Below are 18,427 nucleotides of genomic sequence, written 5' to 3'. Positions count from 1 at the left end.
GAGGGGGTAGGGCTGCCAGATCAGTTTGTCACCACCCAGGCTCCCTAGCCTTTGGCTGGGTGCAACTTCCATTTTAGGTGTTGGATCTGAGAGAAAAAAAAAGGAGAGAGAGAGAGAGAGAGAGAGAGAGAGGGAGAGAGAGAGAGGGAGAAAGAAGAGCAGGAAAGATCCTGATCCTGAAAGGAGGAAGAAGTGGCGAAAAATCAAGTACCCTGCTGGATTTGTCTTTCTCAGCACATTGACGAAGCCTTGGGTTTCTTTCTTAAAGGACTGGTTTTTAGAAGTCCACATTTGAGGTGTGTGCCTTTTTAAAAAATGTGTGTACAGACGGGTGAAGGAGGATAAGCCAAGTCGAATTTTTGTCTTACGGTAACCAGAGGGAAGTTAAAAACGAGAGCTTCTGCTGTGCTGACGGGTGACTTTTAAGCAATTGTTATTTTTTCTTTCTACTTACTTTGGGGGAATTTTGGTATTTTATTAGATTAAAAAGTAAAATATTCAAGACCCAGAAACAAACTTGTAAGCTCTCTCTAACATAGGGAGACGATTAGATCCAGAGGGGTGAGAGCAAATTTACATTTACATGTAAATTTACATTTTTGTATGTTGTTTAATTTTATGTTTTCTTCTGGTGTTCAGCTAACAAACTTCTATTTTCAGAGCCCAAACCAAAAGTTCGGTTTTTTGGCATGTTGCGTGTGGGTTGGGAAAGGAATTTGTCCGGGTTGGAAGCTAGTTATACAGATGGTTCTTCATGTGTTTCAAAACTTTTCCCCCCCCTTTATCATTAGATTTGTGGAAGTGGAAAGCTGTAGGGAGCTTTGCAGCTTAAATGGTGTTTTTTCCCCCAGAGAGTTTGAACGGCCCAGCTCAGTTCCAGCCCTGCTGTTCCTGGGTGGATCCCTCTTTCACTTTTCCAGGTGCGGTGGGTGGGAGCCTCATTCTCCTGCGAGACGTAGCCTCCTTACTTTGCTTTATAAAAGAAAACAAATGGGTCCATGTTAACCAAATTGCCATTTCTTTCTCCCTAAGACTACATTTGATGACAAAGATTTGTAGAGGTGTTACATGTTCAGTTTGCAAGTACCATAACGTTTGGTGTATGTGGTTAAAGGGATAAGGAAATTCTAATCATGCTTTTTAACTTCACCTGAATAAAGTGGCAACACACCTGGAAATATTTGTGCCTTCTGAAAGGGCCTTGGATCAAATAAGGTGAGGTTAAGAGAAAACGTTTAACGCAGACTTTAGTGTTGAGAATGCATTTGAGAAAGTACAACAGGAATAATTATTTTTTAACCCAACTGAAAGTCGTTTTTTGGAGGTCAGTTTTTGGTTTGGTCAATTTGCCATGAAATAAAAAATATGTAAGAGTCGAAGGCCCGTGACTGCTTTCATATACTTAATCGTAAGATTCGTCTTTTCTTTTTGCAAATACATTCTTCCAAAAATACCGTTTCTAGATAATTATATAGCCAACTCATCAGGAGCTGAAAACTGAGTATTCTCTTCTTTCTCTCTTTGAAAATGCGCATCGGTCTGAAAATTAGAGCTGGAATAGATACTGCCCTGATTGTAACAAGATAGGCCTTAATAGATAAGCTGCCCTTTAGCTTTAAACTGGTATGTATCTTTAATAGTCCCCTGATTTCGTGCCCCCCTCCCATTCTTTTTAGACTACAACACTTCCTTGAATTTCTTTTCCAGAATGAGAGTATTTCTTGAAGGATGATTTCATACTGGAGAGGTTGTGGCTTCCGAAGAAACAACTTTGTTTCTTCTTTTAATCTAATCTATGCGAGGGCTACAGTCAAATTTTGATGTCTGGATCTCATAATTATAGCAAGTGCAGTAACAAAGAAAAAAGATAATGTGTACAGTCTGTTCGACTATACTTCTTGCTTGAGAGAAAATTTGGAAAATATTAAACGTTTTCTCTGCCTTGACTCCAGCCTAGGGGAGGTTTCTTGGTGGATGTTTGGAGGGTTGGTCGTGTTGCTGCCAGAGTGTCGGTTTCCCACTCAACCTTTAGGGGGAGGGATGAGGGAATCTGAAGAAGGAGTACAAAGGCAGTTTGAAAATAGGTTCCGGATGACTGAGTGGTGGTGATTTGGGTCCAGCTTTAAATACTGGGCTTTGTGTAGCTGCAGTGAGCATCCTAGTAACTAGCGTCCGGGAATATTTATTTCCACGACTGAGGCTTTGTTTTGACTGGTGTGTACTATAGAGCCTTTTGGTTGATAAGATGGAAGATTTGTCTCTTACCTCACCCCTACTAGTTCTTTCAGGAAATATAAGGGGTGCAAATAAGTAAATCTTTAATTTTTTGTTTTGCTCCTCATTGTGGTTTTGGGATAAAAAATGACGAGTAAGTATGAGTTGTGCAGATTTTTCTTTTTTTGTTTGACTCCTATATACTGTTGGTTTCTTTGTTATATGACTAAGGTATGGTCTGTATGTTCCAGGTGGGTGTCTCTTTTGGGTGGTTAGAGTTCTACTGCCTTTCTTAGGGTTCCAAATTATGGAGAGTCGCAGGGGCTAGGATATGTTCTCTCAGTATAAAAATTGGGACTATTGTAGATTTAAAAAAAAAAAAAAGCCGGAGTAATTGCAATTCAGCCTTAGGTTTATGAGGTAGTTGCTCTCTAGGGATGGGTGAGACAGGACGGATGCAAATAAATTAAGCATAGATCACTATTCAATTGGAATAACAAAATGATTAGCTCTGTATAATTTATTGCTTTCTATTTTAGTACCCAGTGGTCCCCTGTTACTTCCAGCCCTTTCTCCCCACCCCCTTGTTGTTTTTTTACTGCATGCTAAGCATTTTGCATAAACTATTTACTTAATTTCCCACCACTGTTTTTGTTGTTGTTTTTTAAGGACTGTGAGCCTCAGAGAAGCTGAGGTTTGCTGAAAATCTCACTGCCCGTGAGGTTTGCTGAAAAATCTCACTGCCTGTAAGTGGCCAAGGCCGGGATTAAACCCTCCTCTGACTAACTACAAAGTCCATGGACTTAGCCACTAATATACTACCATTCTCCAGAGAGAATAGAAACAAGAGCCAGAACTAAAATGAGCCCTTGCTAGAGGCAGGAGTGTTTAATTTTGCAGAGTGCCAGTCCCCCACTTAGAATTCCAACCCCCTGCATGTTGGAATAATATATGTAAAAAATCCATTTTCCATAAGCCCCACAGGGACCTGAATATGCTAGAATGGATATTATCTCAGTCTTTAAAACTGGGATCTTCCCATATGCCTATTATTGCTATCCTGACTTCTTAAACTTACCGGAAATGCCTCCAACTTTGATTATCAGTGAGATTTCTTCTTCTAGAGAATTTGCAGGCATGTGGTTTGGAATGATATTGGCAACTTGCAGGGAGAGGCTTGTAACAGTAGCTCAAATAATGTTTATCACACTGTGTTAAAGTTGTCTACTTCTTTTTGTCTTTCCTTCTAGACTGTGAGACTGTCTTCTATGTCCTCTTAGCACCTGCCTTAGTGTCAAGTATATATCGCAGTGTCAGGAAGCCTTGGTTAAATAAGGCATTTGATGGGAATCACTGAGGGATTTTGTGGGGAAGACTGAAAGGAAGTCAAGGTGGGGAGCAGAACAACTTCGATTAACAAAATCACAGTGTGATTTAGAAGCTTCTGCTGTAGTCAGTAGTTTCAACCTTTTACACATTTCCTACCTCCCATTTTTAAGTGAAGTTTCTGGAAATAATCAAAGATTTAACATTTTAATCAAAAAAATAAAACACCTCTTTTCTGGATGAGCTGTCAGGTTCCAGACAGTGTAGTGTAAAAAGTAGTGTAAAGGGTAGTGTAAAAAGTAAGGATCATAACATTTCATAATCTAGGTGGCTATTAACTTTAACCACTGAAACCTTAAATATAGCCACTATCTAGGGGAGAGGAACTTCTTACCTGGAACTTACTAGGGCAGCAGCAGGGAAGTATTGCTTTCCGACATGTTAGAATTGAGTGTTTTTTATACTAGTTAATGAAAACCTAAAAAGCTTGGGATGATAGTTTTGAACATCAGTGTTCCAAAGAAGTGTGTTTGGATATCATTGTATTTTTTTGTCAGTGCTTCTGCTATGAAACTTCAGATTTTGTTCAAGTGTATCGGGAAGTATGAATTTAAGAGAACCCAAATTAATTTTCATGGGTAATGTAGAACAATAGTAACAGGAAACTGCCTAAAGGAATGATTCCTAGGTTATCAGTATGTGATTTCATGTTCTCTTCCATTGCACAAGGATTAAAAAAATGCCATGAAAAGCTAAAATAGGAATTGCTCTGCCTAAAATGCAGCTGACTGCAAGGTTTCCACTAGAGAGCATCGATACGGCCTGGCAGGGACATAGTAAGGAGAGAACTGATAATTCTGGTTAGAACTAACGAGGGGGAAATAAGGGAATGGATTGATTTGTATTTGGTTATATTATATAATATATTTTGGGGAGTAAATGTCCGCACTCCATTCTATTTGGAATTGAGTGTCATTGGTTATTAAATATTAAGCACTGAGAATGGAGCCCACAGTTACTGTTATGGTTCAGGGACAGTGTTCTCCATTTTTAGGGCCACTTCCTCTGCAGTGAGTCCTTCAGTCTGACGGGAGTGGCGTGGGCAATTTAGATCAGACATTTAGTGGGGACATTATAAGGATCCAGAGTTTTTTCTTAAAGCCTTCTTTGCTGGCCAGCAGGTAATTTGGTCATCACTTTGGCAAACTATGTCCCATTACATGATAAGAGCAGCCTTGAACTTTTAATTTTTTTTAAGTTTATTTATTTTTGAGAGAGAGACAGAACAATTGGGGGAGGGGCAGAGAGAGGAAGAGAGAGAATCCTAAGCAGCATCTGCACTGTCAGCACAGAGCCTGATGCCGGGCTCGAACTCACGAACCGTGAGATTATGACCCAAGCTGAAACCAAGAGCCGGAAGTTTAATTGACTGAGCCACCCAGGCACCCCTCAACTTTTAATTTTGAAAAAATTTTGAACTTAGAGGAAAGTTGCAAGAATGGCACAAGAACTCCAGTATACCCTTTAGTCACCTAGACACCCACAGTTAACCTTTTGCCACGAATGTTTTATTTTTCTGTATTTTTTGATCGATATGCTGACTGAACAGGGAATTTCCAGTCTGAGAGTTCCACAGATATGGAGAGTCAAGGCAGTGTAGCATCGTGGCTAAGAGCATGGATCCCTGAGCTGGACTACCCGAGTTCACTCTTGCTCTGCCATTTCAACTCTTGCAATAGTGGGTAGATTGTTTGGTCACTCTATGCCTTTGGCTCTGTCACTAAAATGAAAACAATAACATAATCCATCTCATAGAATTGTTGTGATGCCTAAGTGATTTAATATATCTAAAATTCATCAAATGGTGCTCAGCTCATGGTAATGCCTTGTAAGTTTTTGCTATTAGAATGGATGCTTTAAATGAATTCAAACGTCATTTGTCTGTTGGGACTAGATACCCTTTAAGGTACTCTATGGTTTGGATGTTTGTATTATGGAATAAATGGGCTTCCTGGATGAGTAAGCTAACTCTTTTTTTAAAAGATATTTTAAGTAATCTCTACCCCCAAGGTAGTGCTTGAACTTACAACCCTGATATCTTGCATGCTCTACTGACTGAGCCACCCAGGCACCCCAAGCTAACTTTTTTTAATGGGAAAAATGGTGTTTAATAATAGACAAGTTTGGGGAGTTATATGGGCAAGGTTGTCCAAAATTTAGGGATGGATAACTTTTAATAAAGTAAAGTGAGGCATTAGTGGGGGGAGAGAAACAGGTGGCAAAGCTTGAATATCTTACAGTAATTTCTTCAGAGACTTGGAAACATTAGGGGAAAAGAAGGTTTCTCCCATCTTTTCTATCTACAAGAGATAGAATTCTAGCATTCAAGGGTAAACTTTCTTTAATTTTGCAGAGACTGGACTGGAAAAGCTTTGGTTGGTTTATTATTTTTGACTTTGGACCAGATTGTTTACCTTGAAGTTTTGTCCAACCAGGATTTTGTAGGACAATATTCAGCTATGAATGGTTGTATAGGAAACTCCATAGAAATAAAGGCAGGCTTTTACTATCTTTTTTCTTCAAATAAATTCCCCTCTTTTATGTTCAGGAAAATTCATTCTCTATTTTCAACCCCTGTTTATGGACATTTGTAAAACTGGGGTGTGTAGAAATTGTGAGTTCATTAATGCATCCTGTGAGAAGTGTGCTTAAGAAAGAGGTCTGCTTTTGTATGCGGAAAAGCCAAACTGTGGCCTGTGGGAAATGTATATTTGTCAGAGGCAGGCTTGCCTGGAAACTTCTAGGTTTCTTCTGGCTGAAGGTTTTCCTTCCCCTCATAGTAACTAACCCATGAAACTAATGTTCTGAATAGTATTTTAACTAATTTCTGTTGGCACTTCATAGCTTCCCATCATAGCTCCCCACCCAACTCTTTGCATTTTTTTAAACTCACATTTCCCTCCACTGATTGCTCTACACTTTCTCCTTTTTATTTGCTTTCCTGACCTCTGGTGTTCCCTATCTTTTCTCCTGAGGTTGGTAGTCTTCTTGGTCATTGCTTTGCCTCACTAACACTTAATATGGAAGAGGTTTCTGATTCTTATCATAGAATAAACTACACTCATGCTAAAGGTACAAGTATTAGGATACTGCTTCTGGTTTCTTTCAGTTAGATCTAGATTAGGGTAAATTGTGATTCAAGAAGATCTCTTATAATAATGCAGATTAGTATTGGGGCGCCTGCGTGGCTCAGTCAGTTAAGCATCTGACATTGGCTCAGGTCATGGTCTCGCAGTTCACGGGCACAGGTTCAAGCCCCACGTCGGGCTCTGTGCTGACAGCTCACAGCCTGGAGCCTGCCTCAGATTCTGTCTCCCTCTCTCTCTGCCCCTCCCCTGCTCGAGCTCTATCTCTCTCTGTCTCTCTCAAAAGTAAATAACCCTTAAACAGGTTAGTTTTTATCTTTTTGATTTTCAGATTCCATCCACATTTACCAATTGATTACTCTCTTTCATTCTATTGGCAGTAGAGCGAAAAAAATACACACTTTTCTAAGAGTAAATTAATAGTTTTGTGTGTAGCTTCCCATGTTGTTCTGCATTGGAATGCAGTAGCACATTGAGAGATTGCTTTGCGGAGTGAAAAGATTTTTGTTTTAGGGAGCTTATATTTTAAGAAACCAAAATATATTCTGATGGTTGAGGACATAAGACCTTGTTATAGAAACTAGGTCAACTTTTCAATACTTTTATCAAAGCACCTACAGTTTCCATTTCTTTGCAAGTGAAGTGAATCTCATTGAAACAAAGTAGCTTGTGTATATTCAGCACACTTTTAAAATAGAGTAGTCTGTTTTAAAGGAAAAATTGGTGCCAATCTGATTTGTTTCCACGGTTTCTTTGCTGGAGTAAGGGAGGTTCTGTAACCTCTCTGTTCTGCTCTCCATTGACTACGTTGTATACCAGGGCAGAGTTGGCCATTTGAATGTCTATCCTGCTGAAGGTCAGCCAAATCTGCAGGTTAGGCTACAGGAGACCCCAGTTGATGGGCCTAAGATCACAATTAGGACATAGTTACATTAAATGGAAATCAAAGATGTCATTAAGTGTGTTTCCTGAATTAAGCAGCATCACAGGTCTTTGGAAAAGAGAGCTCCCAACAGTAAGCATGAATCTTTTTACTCTTTCCTATTTTTCTTTTTAAAAATTGCCTTCTTAGGCAATTCCATTTTAAGAAAACATGACAGCATTCTTTCTTTGTCCCATCCTATCTTACTACCTTACATGAGCTCTTACATGAGCATGTAAAAATATCTATTTTGCACCCATTCATAAGACTCAGAAGACAATAGATAGCCCAACATATTAATTGAAAGAGTAAAATGTTGGGGTGCCTGGCTGGCTCAGTTGGTGGGCTGCGTGACTCGATCTCAGGGTTGTAGGTTTGAGCCTTATGTTGGGTGTGAAGATTACCTTAAAAAATCTAAAAAAAAAAATATTTTTAAAAAAATGAGTGAATTGCTTTGCACATGTATATGTCACTCTCTTGGTATAGAACTTTATTGCTAATAACTTTTTTGGCAGCGGAAGGGCAGGATTTCTTTACTCCAAATATTTAGTTGTAACAATACAAGAGTATCTTTTTAAATCTCCTAACAAGATATGAATAAACCTCTGTGTGCCTATACACTCTTAAAAAATATGGAAAGAAAAATGAACAAAGTTGGTTTATTTTTCTAAAATTTAACTTTTTGTTTTCATTGGAAGAGTGAAACATCTTCATTCATTTAAAAGAAATTTGAGGGGCGCCTGGGTGGCGCAGTCGGTTAAGCGTCCGACTTCAGCCAAGTCATGATCTCGCGGTCCGTGAGTTCGAGCCCCGCGTTGGGCTCTGGGCTGATGGCTCAGAGCCTGGAGCCTGTTTCTGATTCTGTGTCTCCCTCTCTCTCTGCCCCTCCCCCATTCATGCTCTTTCTCTCTCTGTCCCAAAAATAAAATAAAAAACGTTGAAAAAAAAATTAAAAAAATAAAAAATAAAGTAAAAAAATAAAAGAAATTTGAGGGGAGCCTGGGTGGCTCAGTCGGTTAAGTATCCAACTTCAACTCAGGTCATGATGTCACAGTTTGTGAGTTCAAGCTCCACATTGGGCTCTGTTGTCAGCATGGAGCCTGCTTCAGATTCTCTGTCTCCCTGTCTCTCTGTCCCTCCTCTGCTCATGTGCTCTCAAAAATAAACATTAAAAAATTTTTTTTTTAAATAAAAGAAATTTGAGAACCTGCTGTATGCCATGCACTGGCATATAACAGTACATCAGACCTCACAGAGTTTACTTTCTAGTTGGAAGAGTCGGATAATAAATAAGCAAGTAAATGTATAGTATGCTAGAGTGTGTTGATACTATTGAGGAAAAAATAAAGCAGAATACAGAGTGGTGAATAAGAAGTACAAGGGTAAAGTGAGGTTTTTATTTATTTTTGGGACAGAGAGAGACAGAGCATGAACGGGGGAGGGGCAGAGAGAGAGGGAGACACAGAATCGGAAACAGGCTCCAGGCTCTGAGCCATCAGCCCAGAGCCCGACGCGGGGCTCGAACTCACGGACGGCGAGATCGTGAGCTGGCTGAAGTCGGACGCTTAACCGACTGCGCCACCCAGGCGCCCCAAGTGAGGTTTTTAAATGTATACTGAGAGTGGTCAAGGAAGTCTTCACTTAATAAGGTATGTTTGAGAGAGACCTAAAACATATTAGGGTGAAGTCATGTAGATATGAGTAGAATGTGTAAAGGTCCTGAGGTTGGTTGTTACCAGTGAGCAAGAAAGATGAGAGGAATAGTAGATCTGTTCAGAGAGGTTCAATGGGTATGTGTTGTGGGGAAGAGGGGACAATTTAATTTAGGACCTTGTCGTGCACTGTACAATACAAAAAAAGTCTTCTTCAGACCACAGGGACAACAAATGGTAACAATTTTTTGTGTGTTCTTTGTAAAGAGTTGAGGCAATACCTGACCCAACTTCTATCTTTGTCCCATTGCAGAAGTTCCATGTGAGTATAGTCAGCACATAATTTGCAGAGTAGCAGATTTTGCATAGATTGATGACCCTTGTCTTGGAGAATATAATAGTAGGGCAGCTACTTAGAATAAGCTTGTATGCGTTTGGGAAGTGGGATAAAAATTTCCTCCCTAGAGATGTATTTCTCCACCTTCTTATCTACATAGTCGATTTTCTATGAACAGGAGAAGTGACAGCCTACATCTGGTACAGTTTCTTTTTGAGTACATTTGTGCTTTGGTTTATGACCAAATATGCCTGCCCCACTTATCTGTTGCTTTTCTGTTTGTTCATTTGATCAAAAAGCCCCTGCTTCCCCAAAACCCTAATCATTGGGATTTAATGGCTTCAGGGACCATGTTGTAGGTCACCATTTTCATATTTCTGTTTTGCTCATGGGAGGAGATATTCATCCCTGATAACTGTTTTCCCTTTTTCCATATGTATGTTTAAGCATTAAGGGTTATTAAAGCATATACTGAGCTGGTTGGCCTGGTTGACTTTGGTGGGATTGAGGAATAAGCACCAACTATTTAGTGATCGATGTTCTGTGGCAACCACACATGGGAAAGTAAAAGGATATTTGGTTACCAAGAGTACTTGTGTCTTGAATCACCATTCTTACTTTCCCTCTCACGATAATCTTGTTTAGCTAGTCTGTCCTTCAGTGAAAGAATCTCTGTCTCCCTCTCTCTCAGTTTGGAGTTTAGCTCTGCAACTTGACCTGGTTACCCTCTGTCCTTCTTTTTAATTATACCTAGTTGTCATCCTGTTACTTAATATCATCCTTGGGAGATGACCTCAATCAGGAAACATTTATTTCCCTTCCATCCCCTTCTCTGATCAAGTAACTGTATCCTCTTGCATAGGAAATACTCTAGGCAATCACAGATCCCCCAAATTTTGAAGTCGCTTTAAATAACTGCTTGATATGTATTACTTCAGCATTCAAAGATGTTTGTAGTTGTCTTGAAAGTATGCTTTTTAGTGGCATTCTTTTTTCCTAAATCTTTAGTGCCACATGCTTCCTGTGGAAATATTTCTCTTTATGGTTCTTCTAAAAACATTTTGCTACTCATTTGCTCTTACTCAAACCAGAAGTTAAAGTCACTTGCTTGAATAAATGTCATAGATAACATTTGAATCCAGAGTTTCTGATTATTTCTGTTATATTGTCAACTGGGCTAGAATTATCTGGGGTCATGAATGCTAGATATGCGACTTTAGACTTCTTTTGGGATATATGGAACCAATCTTTGAAAATGTTGGCACAGTTCTTTGTTTCTTGGAGGAAAATTAAACCAAATCAGTTTTTAAAAGTTCATTTACTTATTTTGAGTGAGAGAGAAGGGGGCGGAGAGAGAATCCCAAGCAGGCTCCATGCTGTCAGTGCTGAGCCCAATGTGTACTCCATCTCACTAACGGTGAGATCCTGACCTGAGCTGAAGTCAAGAGTCAGAAGCGCAACTGACTGAGCCACCCAGGCGCCTCTAAACTAAGTTGCTTTAAAAATAATCAGGGTTGTCCAGTCTGCAATGTAAACAGGGATATCCTCAATGTAGGAGCTCAGGATTCTAAAAAATGAGATAATTCTTTCTAGGTTCTGAGTCTAGAATATAGGATTTAGGACGGTGTCATTCTAGTCATTCTTATATTTAAAGCCAGGCTTTCAAAGAGTCACTAATCCGGCTTGGAATAATGATCTGAGCTGTCTGGTGAACAGCAGAGCAGGCCCAAATCCTATATTTAATAACCAGTGCCCTTTCTGCTGGAGAAGTGTGGTGGCCAGAGGGTTGTCAGTGATAGGCTAGTACAGTGGTCCCAGCAGCTATCAATCACTTTGAGAGCTTTTTAAAAGCATAAATTCCTAGGCATTCTCTCTAGAAATTGAAGTATAAGGGATGAGGAGGTAGATTTGGGCGATAATATTTTTTTTTTGTATTTTGAATTTAAAAACTTTTAATTTTTAAAAATGTTTATTATTTATTTTAGAGAAAGAGAGAGAGAGAGAGAGAGAGAGAGAGAGAGAGAGAGAGACAGAGCACGAGCAGGGGAGGGACAGAGAGGGAGACACAGAATCCAAAGCAGCTACAGGCTCCCAGCTGTCAGCACAAAGCCCGATGCATCGAAGTCAGACCCTTAGCCGACTAAGTCACCCAGGCACTCCAATTTTTTTTTAAGTTTATTCATTTAAGTAATCTCTACACCCAACATGGGGCTCGAACTCCTAACCCTGAGTTCAAGTCGCACGCTCCTCTCACTGAGCCAGCTACGTGCCCCAGAAATTATATTTAAAATAACTTTTTTAAATGTTTATTTCTTTTTGAGAGAGATAGTATGAGCAGGGGAGGGGCAGAGAGAGGGGAACAGAGGATCCAAAGTGTGCTCCGTGCTGACAGCAGGGAGCCCTACGTGGGGCTTGAACTCATGAACTGTGAGACCTGAGCTGAAGTCCCAACACTTAACTGACCAAGCCACACAGGTACTAACCTCCAGCACCCGGGCCCGGCCGCCCCCGCCGCCGAGATTGTATTTTTTTTAAAAAAAAACTTCCCAGGTGATTCTGGTCACTCAGGTTTGAGGACCATAAAACCTGAACGTTTTGAGTTAAGCTACATTATCTATGTGATTTCTCAGATGGGTGGTTATTTAATTAGAATGAGAAGTAGAGAAGAATAGTTTGTGGTAGTGGACTTGGTGAGAAGGTGGCTAATTTGAACTTTTCTACCTCTGTATCTATCCTGTATTGTTTTGTAATTACAGATGTCACCGCCTGATTTGGGGGTTTTGCCAGCACTCAGCATGGTATGGAGGACTTGCCTGTTGTGAGGGAAGGGAAACTTTTAGGCCATATCTCCATTTTCCCCTCTCCATTTTGAAATTGTGGAACAAATTCAGGAGAGGATGTTCTCGTTGAAACTCAGCTGGACAATTTGTTTAAATCTCCACAGGAAGGGCCATTGTTACTTCCTGTCTGAAAAGGAAGTGCTGGCTTCCTTCCCTTCCTCCTTGGCTAACTCAGGCCAACTTCAAATATGGGTGGGGGAGGGGCTGATCACGTTAATAGTCTTGACCAGCTACCCATGCCTCGGGAAATCATTGTTCAGCTGTGGAAACCTAATGTTCCTTCCCTTCTTTCCGAATTTGAAATGTGGAGACGGGTGCAGTGTGGGCTCTTGTCTCCTTGCCCTTGTGTGAGAGCCCTGGGCTGGGTTTGGCTGTTGCAGTCCAGGAAGCCTCCCAATCTCCCAGGCATTACTTTGCATTCAACCTTCTACCTCCCCTGTATTCCCTGACATTTGAAAATAGATCAAGGAGTTGTAGGGAAGAAACTGAAATCCATTTGACACTGAGGAGTAGGTTGCAGAAAGGAGAACATAATTGGGCAGAAGGGAGTGGGTGACAAAGGTTTCTTATTTTTAAATTGAGCCAAGAAAACATTCCTTCTAAGTGGGGCCAGTTGGCACTCTTCCTGCTATTTTAGTCCAGGCTTCTCCTTCCTACTGGCTAGTCAATTGTATTAAGTGTTTGATGTGAGTTTGAACTGTGGTCTCTGGGGTTGGGGGGAGGGAGAGTGGTGGAAACAGCTGGTGCCTTCATCAAGCTATCTCAATTACGCTTCTTTTCAGAGTGTTTGGGGGTGGGAGGGGTGGAGGAATTGGATGTATGTTAGCAGAGCCCCAGCAACTCCCATGTAGTGGGATTGGATTGTCAGGCACTCTTAATACCATGTGGGATGTTGGCTAGTTGGAATGTAACTAAACCTTTCTCAGTCACATTCTTTTCTCTGCCTCCCCTCCCTCTAATTCTTTCAGCTTTGGGCCTGATTTGGAAAGGGGTATGTGGGAAGTTAGATAGCAAAACAGATTCATGCTTTTCCAACCATTGAGTATTCAGCTAAGTCTTGGACCCCTCCATTGACTTTCTTCTTACCCATTCATTATTCCTTTGGTTGGGTTTTTGAAATATGTCTGCAAACAGCCAGAGATACAATTAGAACCAGGACCTTTGGTGAAGTCATGATGAATTGTAATCGGTTGGCTATATTGGTCTCCTTCCCTCCCTCACACCCTGGGGTGACTGTATTTCTGAGTCAGCATGGCTTTTCTGTCTCACCTGCTCAATTTGAGGCAGACAACCTGCCAAGCATCCTTTTGGAGCATTAGCAGGAGTACTGATAATGGGTGTATCCAGTTCTCTGTCTGGGATGAGTCTTTGACAACGCTGTTTTTTTTTTTTTTTGTTTGTTTTGTTTTTGTTTTTTTTATAGGTATCCCAGAAAACTCCCCCACTAGATTATTTTTTATCTCTTTTTTTGTATAGCTACCTCACACGATATTGCTTAACTGAGTGATGTATTTGGCCTGGGCTGTGATGAGGGAGAATGGGACAAGAATACATTAACAGTTGTTACTACTTTTTCAGTTATTCTTGAGAGAAAAAGGGAGTTCGTCTGATTCAGTGCTAGGTGAGAGATCTTAAACTTTTTTTGTGTATGCTTCAGTGATAGAATAGAGTTTGCAGTGGCTAGGCTCTACTGTTGAAGTGTTCTAAAACACAGTGTTAAGTGCCCACTTTGCTACCCAGCTCTAGAATGGCTGACTCTTGTGTATGTTCCTCCCCACCTGGTTATGTCAGATTCAGATATTGGCTAATTCCTTCTAAGTTGTGTTGTTTCAGACTTAGGCTCCTTTTGTATCATATACTAATCGAAATCAGGGTTCAGCCCAGAGTACTTCTAGCAGATCCAAGAAGAAGGATAAAGGAGTTTGTAGGAGAAAGCAAAGGAGGAGAAAAGCTGAGAAATGATAACATATTACTAGTTCATTGACTGGAATGTCCCCTGGTTGAAGGACTCTGGGCTGAGCCTGTGCTTTGCTTTATTCAAAGGGAATTGAGCCCTGTGGGCAAAGGGTGTTACTTCTTTGGATTTCAAGACTCTCTGGCTAATAGATTAGCTTGACTTCTATCTGCATCTTTGCTTCTGGGGTTTTGGGCTAACCTCCATGGGGTTTGTACAAGATAATAGAAGAATGTATCATTTATCCCATTCTTGGAATTAGCTGAGGACCCTTATTAGAAAGGGAGGCTTTTTTTTTTTTTTTTTCTTTTTCTGAAGAGGTTCCAAATCTACAGGCCCTGACCCACTCCGGGGGAGCAGTGAACAGGAAAAGGTTGTGGTCTTGACCGCTTTGCCACCAGAACTACTGTGCAATACTTGGCTACATCTCATTCCCTGGGGAAGTGGAGAACTTTGCTCCCAGCACCTGCTGGTGCTTATCCTGCCCCTTTGTAGGGTGGAGTCTGCTGCCTTTGTTTGTTCTCTTTGGGGCCTCTAGGAATCAACTTTATGCTTGTGGGGAAAAGGGCTCGAAAGACTTTGAAAACTGGAAATGGGTGATAGAGAAGGTGACAGAAGATGTGTTTTAATGTAGTTCTCCAGGTGGGAATGTTCTATTGACTGAATCCAGAGCAGCAATCCGATTGCCATAGTGAAGTTCTCTTTGGGATGTATCACATGTAGCTGAACTGAATATAACAGCAGCAGTAGCTCTAACATCCCCAATGCAGTGCCTCCAAAGTGAAGAAGCCTTGCCAAGTAGGAATCTTAAGAATCCCCTCACCCCTTTCAAACCCTTAGATCCATGCACAGTATCTTTCTGCGGATTCTCAAAGGCCTGAGCTTTGTCCTATGTAGTGTTGGCTTGAGGCAGGGAGGAGGGTTGTTTTCCCGAACATGATAAGGAACTGAGCAGGGCAAAGTGGGAGCTCTGACTGGTGATTGGTAGACAGGATGCCCTGGAATGCGGTTGGCCTGCAGCCCAGAATCCAGCACTTTGTATTTGTTTGTTTCTGGGAGACTGTGGTCTGGTGCTACTGTGACAGGAAGTGAGAAAGCTGGGAGTGGGGAGCGGAGAGGGGCGATGCCTTTGTGGTTCTCCTGTGAAATCTCTTTGTCCCTGGAGAGCAGCTCTGCTCCAGGGCTCTACTGAGAAGAGAGCAGCCTTTGTGTGTCTAATGGGTCTCAGGGCATCTAAGCTACTCTGAGGGATGAGGGAGTGTGAGTTCGGACCGTGGCCTTCTCAGCACTCGAATTCTGTAAAAGGCCTCCACGTCCTAGCATTGGGGAATCTCACTGAGTTTTATGTGTGTTACTGTTATTTATAGATTTCTAGGATTTAATTAAGAAAGGAATTCTAGAAAGAGATGTTTGTTTATATGATGTTTATTCACTCTGTATGTTGCAGGTACTTTGGTCTGAAAGGGACAGAGAGAAGTGGGTGTTGCTGGGGCCCAACACTTTAGGTTTCATCTCTCCAGTTGGCACCCTACTACATACAGAGCCAGAGAAACCCACCCATTCTTTGATTTCACTATTGAGAGGTACTGGCAATTCACTGTTGGCACATAACTAAGGAATGGTTGGTAGTTTCCTAGGATATGATCCCCCCTCTGTCTAGACTGAAATAGCACCTGTAGCACTCTCTGTTCTCCTCCTCCCTCCTTTCCCCCTGGTTTTGTGTTTTCCCTGCCCTCCATTCCAGCTGTGAAACAGGCATCTCTTCTCACTTTGTGGATTGGGTGGCTGAGTCCTCAGCTTCTTGCCAAACTGGCTAGTCCCTGAGCACACATACAAATCGGCCTTTGATTGCTCAGGAGGACAGCTGCCCCAGAGGCAGATTGCTAACATACCGCTAGAACAATCCTTCCCCTCTGTTCTGATGCTGGCCAGCACAATCTTCCCCGATTCTGGTTCCTTCTGTTTCCCACCCCACTCTGTTCTCTGCTTTTGGTTTCGTGAGATGCCACATTAAAAATGAGAGTAGGGATATTTGTGATTAGGTTTTCTTTCTTGAGATCTGGATGATTTGAGAATGTGGCATGTAGCCAGATTTCTGGAGCAGGCTCTGCAGAGGAAAAGTAGGTGATTATGTAAAAAGTTGTATTACTTTTTGCCCCTAGCATTTTCCCTTCTGAGTTCTCGTTCCTTTATAAAATGGGATATAAATCTGAAGTAGACTGTAAGCTATTCTTCCTCAGAATCAAGTAAGTCTTACTCATTAAAGTGAAAGTAAGACCCAAAAGTCTATCTGCTTCCATGCCATCCTCCCCATGCCATTACTTTTGGTCAGCTTCTCTGTTGGAATTAGAATGACTTTTAACCGCAAGACCCATTGGAAGTTCAGACTTCTTTTACTCCATTGGGAAGAAGGAACACGAACTTGGAGCAGAACAGATGAGTTTCCACCACTCACTGGCTCTATGACCTTGGGCAAGATACTGAGTTCTTCTGATGTAGAGTTTACTCATTTATAAAAAGGGTCCAGTGTCACCCCAGAGGTCATTGAGAAGATTATTGTGATAACTTATGGGGGACATCAGTAATTAATTCATAACTTTTCTTCCCCTGTAAGGTCAGATTTTTTTCTTTAAAGTAGGGAAAAACCTTTCCTTCAGCTGTCTGTCCTATAGATGAAACAGGACCTTCACACTTCCTCTCATTTCCTCATAGACTCTGTTGCTTGTCTCAAAAGGGAGATATATTCTAAACCTGGGGGAAGGGGTGTCTTAGCTCTTTTCAGTGCTTTGAGGAAGCGGGACTGCAAACGTGACTCAATTGCATGCTTTCAGCTTGTCCAAGCCCCATCAGAGGACAGGCAAAGAAATGCTGAGAATACCATAGATAGAAAGTGAGGGGGTTTGGTGAGAAGGTGCCTCCTTAAAAAAGGAATGTGAGCTTAGACAGTTGGGTGACCTCTAGAAAACCCTAAGGTTAAGCTGTTTCCCCATGTTTTTTTTTTTTTTTTTTTTTTTTCCTCCCTTAGCCTAGGTTAGGGAAGGGTATAAGGTGTCCTTGTTAATTTTAGGATTTCTGTTTTATGACACAGGAGTTACACAATACCTTTCCATTTTGATTAGACTTTTTCTCGTTTCCCATTGTGTGTACTTGACCTCCCTCTTTTTTTCTCCCTTCTCCTGTAGGAAGGAGAAAGGCATTTGGCCTCTCCCCTTCAGTCTGACACCTCCTTCTGGTTTTTTGCCCCTCCCTCTTATCTTTGTTTCCTTATCGGCCTCTCCCTAAAGCTCTGCTTTCTCCTTATAAGGCTAGGTGAGGCTCCTTTGGCAGGGTTGCATCAGGGATCCAGGTAAGTAACTCCCGTGTCTCAGACCTTCAGGATTGAGAGAAAATTCAGCGTTGGCTGGCCCAGTGGAGGGCCTTGGAGAGGCACGTGGGTAATGGGGGAGGAGAAGGAGGCGGCCTGGCCTGAGAGATCAGAAGGACTTGTTAGACCAGTCCTGTGTGTGTGTCATACGTGCCCCAGAGAGAAGCAGGTTTTGTCTCTTTCCATAGCCTTTCAGTCCTGGGCCCCTCACTAACTGAGAGCCACACCCTTCCTTTTTTCCAAAGCCAGTCTAGCATTCATCCATTTAGTATGTTATGGTTTGGGGGGTTCCCAGAATACTTGGTAGGGGAAAAGAAAAAGGAGAATATTCCATCTGGTTTCCGAATTGAGGGTCAAGATGATGGAGGTGATTTTTTTTTTTTTTTTTTCTTTTAAAGTCACAGTAAAAGCTAAAACCTGATGAGTAACTTTGGGTCAGGATTATAAGACTGAAGTGAGTTTAACGTGTCCTGTTGACCTGTAGAGATTGCCAGCTCAACCTCCTTTTAACAAAGAGTATTTAAAGAAAAAACAACTTCAAACTATTGTGTATTTATTTTCCTTCTTTTCTGAACTCCAATCAGAAGTATCACTCGTTTCTAAGAGGACAGTGATTTGTCAGAGACTCCCTTATATCAGAGAGATTCATGGTGGACACAGTGAGACCCAGGC

General features: G+C 41.4%; 1 protein-coding gene across 10 annotated transcripts in view; it reads left to right on the top strand.

The window, feature by feature from the left end:
* Positions 1-23: 23 nt before the first annotated feature.
* Positions 24-18,427, top strand: part of CTNND1 (catenin delta 1) — a 49,074-nt gene continuing 30,670 nt past the window's right edge. For 7 of the 10 annotated variants that reach the window (XM_040495088.1, XM_040495080.1, XM_040495082.1 and 4 more), the window contains exon 1: positions 25-296. The gene's annotated coding sequence lies outside the window, so the exon portion shown is untranslated. Of the gene's footprint in view, positions 297-851; positions 921-18,427 lie in introns of all 10 variants that reach the window. The other 3 variants (XM_040495087.1, XM_040495083.1, XM_040495079.1) reach the window with 2 other exon arrangements.

The sequence above is a fragment of the Herpailurus yagouaroundi genome, unplaced genomic scaffold (assembly GCF_014898765.1).
Source record: "Herpailurus yagouaroundi ecotype Mexico unplaced genomic scaffold, PumYag 187, whole genome shotgun sequence".
NCBI lineage: Eukaryota > Metazoa > Chordata > Mammalia > Carnivora > Felidae > Herpailurus > Herpailurus yagouaroundi.
Note: the sequence above shows the minus strand (reverse complement) of the source record. Positions and strands in the feature narration are given on the sequence as shown.